Below are 4233 nucleotides of genomic sequence, written 5' to 3'. Positions count from 1 at the left end.
GCCGGCGAGTATCTATACGAAAATCGAACGAAAAATACTTGTCGAAACCCGTCTCCGTTTCACGTTGTTAGGCTAGAAAATTATTAAAATAGTTACAGTTTGTTTTTGGTCGGTTGCGTAACCACCATTTCATCTCAAAAACTAACTTTTGATATCAAGTTACGTGTCTTTTTGCGTGAGACGGCTTTTAACTATCCGAAAGTAACGACTACCCAAATGTAGCGGGAGATTGAGCCTGTTAAATCCGAAAGTAACGGCCAATTCTACAGTTCTGTGAATTGCAATCAGTCTTATTAATATATTCGAAACCATATCATTCTTAGTATTAATCTCCCTCGGAGACCCTGGGGCAGCAAGTCGGGACGATAGAATGTTCGTGGTGAAAGTTTACTACAAGAAAGGGAAGAGCCCCTGGGCACCTAGGCACTTATTCTAATCGAACCATTTCCAGAAAGCTTTCGAAAACCCTGCTTCTAATTTTTTTTTTTGTGGTCAATCAGCGAACAAGAGCATCCGGATGACTCTGATCTTTTCTTACACGAAGTAGTTTTCCTCACCGATCGCCATAGTTGCGTAACGCGTTCAACGGGGGAAAGTTTCTCGAGGAAAGTTTCAGAACAAAACGTTAACGAAGCCGGGAAAATTACAGTCTTTAGCACGGCCGCAAGCAACAAACACTCTCCGATAAATGTTTTAGGAGGATCAGTAGCAGGGAACTCGAACGCTTCTGGAACTGATTCGATAAGAGTAAGTGCCTAGGGGATCTCCCCATTCTCGTAGTAATAAAACTTTCACCACGAACATTCTATCGGCCTTACTAGCTGCCCCTGGGTCTCCGAGGATGAGAATATGTTTGAGGAACACTTCTCGCGGGAACAGAAATAAACTCTCGCATTCTGTCGGTTGAATGTTCTTTATTCTGCGACGACTGAACTTCAGTGCATCGACAGTAGCAAGTAGCTGCCTAGTAGAATTATAGAGTTTGTATAATCTTTCGCATCGACCTGTTGTTAAGCCCCTGTCAATCATAATACAATACTTTACTACAATAGTGTCTTATCAAATTCCTACAATTTTAAACAAATGTGCCGGTTGTGCAAACATAACGCTTCTATGGCCTGTTCGAGATGATTTTTTATGGAAAAACCTCATTTCACCTCCACCACGCAGTACACAACATGAGGAAAAACCATTAGGTTTATTTTGGCAGTTTAGACCGAGCACCAGTAACTATAACGATACGTTAACGTTATACTACGACCTAGCAAGATCTAAGTATAAGGCATAAGACAAGAAACAGAGCTGAACGACAGTTTACACAACTACTAGTGTCAGACGGAGGCCAGAAAAAACCCGCCGGAAAAAACCCCGTGGGGGAAAAAAGTCGGCAGGAAATCTGGGTAGGAACTATGGCTCAAACTCTAAATAGCCCATCCTATACGAGGCTACAAATTTCAAACGCGTCTACCCGCGTTGACTAAAAGAACGTTATACTTAAAAATATATCTAAGATCGAACGAGGTGTCGGCCTAGAACGACTGTCTCACGTGCTACAAACCTCTAATATAGTCCTCCTTGACAACCCATAATGCAGTTCGACTGGACTAGTTCCATTCGCCACTGCTCCAGTGCCGCAGAAATATTTCATATTGGGCTAATTCGTATACACTCAAAGGGCGAAAGGTAAAACTGTGAACTGAAAATATTTAACTATTCTCAGCGGTCTCTCCTCGCACGTATAAAAGGAGATGTGATAGAATGAATGCCATTCTGTCGATCAAGCGAGTAGCTGCAGTTTAGAAATGGCTGACTAGGGCGAACAAGTTCCACAGGTTCCGGAAGGCGAAAACCTTCAAGCTGCTCAAGCAGTCACCGTTGCCCAACCACCGCTGCCTCCACCGCAACAGAACCAAGAAGAGACTGCTAATCCAAATCCCGGTCAAATCGCCGCAGGGGAACAGGTTACGTTAGAGGTTTCGTCAGCATTTTGTTTTGTCGTTTCCAGCACGTGTTCTCGCATATTGTATCTCCGTTGCAGTTTTGAATTTATTTTCAGTTCGTGTTATGCCCTGTTTCAAAACGTTTAGTTTTAGCTTAGCGGGCAATTCTCGACTCCGGTTTTGTATTTTGCCCTGCTGATAACGTGTGGCTTGGTTGTCTTGCGGGCGATTTTAAGTTGAACCCTTCAAGGTCACATTCTGACCTACCTGACTTACGGTTCCTGTTTTGCTCTGCTGATAACGGGCAGCTTCGCTGCTTTGCGAGCAATTTTACTGGAGTTTGTTGCTGGCACTTTTTGTGCCGTACTTCGAAACGTCTAGTTTTTAATTTCTGGCTTTGAGGGAAACTCTTGGTTGATTTTCCAGTTCCTATTATGCCCTGCTGATAACGTCTAGCTTAGTTGTTTGGCGGGCGGATTTAAATTTATTTCCAGTTTATTTTGTGCCCTGCTGGTAAACGTGTAGCTTTCAAGCTTTGCGGGCAATTTTAAGTTGGTTTTTCATGCATGTTATGCCCTGCTTAAAAACGAGTAACTTGATTGCTTCGCGGGCAGTTTTAAGTTTTTTTCCCAGTTTTCGTTATACTGTGCCCTGCTTCAAAACGTGTAGCTTTCAGGCTTCGCGGGCAATTTTACGTTGGCCTTTTATGTATTTCATGCCCTGCTGATCACGTTTGGCTTAGTTGCTTTGCGGGCTGTTTTAATCTTGCTTCTAAGTTTTGTTGCGCCCTGCTTTGAAACGTGTAACTTCTTTGCCTTGCAAGCGATTTAGAATTCATTTTCCTTTTCACTTTATGCCCCACTGAAACATTTAGCTTAACCTTTTGCGGGCAGTTAGAAGTTTGTTTCTAGTTATGTTATGCCCTGCTTCTAAACTTTTACGTTTTCTAGCTTTGTGGGCAACTTGACAGTGACTTGTATTTCACCTTCCCGTTTAATCATTACGCCCTGATGATTATGCGTTATTCTCGTTCTCGTCTACCTCCACGGATTTTCTATGTTTGTTTACTACTGACGCGTACTCCAGCATAGAGCCGGTTATTGTTTTAGTGCGATCCTTGTTTAATTTCCGTTCCTAATTTTGAATTGTTTTTTTTCTTTCCTGAGTGCTTGTTTTCGCCGTATTGTCTCACTTATTGTTTTATTTCCGTGTCGCTTTATGCTTATTGTTACATGTTGGAATAAGAGGTGCGCTGCTGATTTACCCGGCTTATTTATCCAGCACAATGCATTCACTTTTTAATATTTATATCATCACAGAATAGTATGGAAAACAGCACTCAATTATTTTGCAACAGATTGACAATAGTTTGACGATGTTTCTTTAAATATTTCGCGCTGTCGGTACAATAATTTGTAATTTTCTCCCCTGGCATCAATGCAATCGCTTCACTCTCCCTTTCCTTTTTCTTTTCCATACTTAGGCTTTGCAAGAGAGGATTAAGTTTTTAGAGAATGCCAAGGGGACCTCTGTACAAGCATTGATAAACCGCATAACCCATTATGGTAGCCGCAGATTAGAAGACTTCGACAAATATGAAACAGTGCGCCTCGCAGAAAAGCTCGTCTCTGTGGCGGAGACCACTGGCCATGCAAAAGCGGCCAGCTATGAAATCATCGCAACCACCCTCAGGGAGAAATCCATGTGTCGAAAGAGCAGTTTAAGGCTTACTTCCTGGCTCTTTTAGCAGACAAGGAGTTTACAAGGATCTTTGATGCCATCTCTGAAGTCGATAAGTCGTTTACACGTCCAGCGCCATATTTTCGTACTCAGGCGAGAGGTAATCAAAGGTTTTCCTCTTCCAATCCTCGAGTCACCTGCTATAGGTGCGGAACCCCAGGCCACAAGTCTACACAATGTTGGAAGCGATTTCCGACGGCCCGCTATTTTCCTTCAAGCGGTTCAGGTCAAAGCCAACCCCGACCGCCAACTCGGTGGCAAGACCCTCCTTTTCTATAGGTTTGGGTTCTATTAAAGTCAACTCAACACCATAACCATGTCTCTTGTTTATATCTATATGCGTATATTCTACCCAACACCCCCTCCCCCCCCCCCCCTCCACCCCCTTCCTCTCCCAGGTTAGGCGTTACCTCATAAAACTTTGTTTATCAATTTCATCTCCCTTTTTTCCTCGGATGACATTCTCAAAGGGAAGCTCACTTTCCCTCTCGGATAACCGGGGCTGTGTTTCTTTTCACTTTAGCTCTTGAACCCTTGCTTTCACGACTGGGAA

Source organism: Montipora capricornis, chromosome 6 (genome assembly GCF_036669925.1).
Source record: "Montipora capricornis isolate CH-2021 chromosome 6, ASM3666992v2, whole genome shotgun sequence".
Taxonomy (NCBI): Eukaryota; Metazoa; Cnidaria; class Anthozoa; order Scleractinia; family Acroporidae; genus Montipora; species Montipora capricornis.
Note: the sequence above shows the minus strand (reverse complement) of the source record.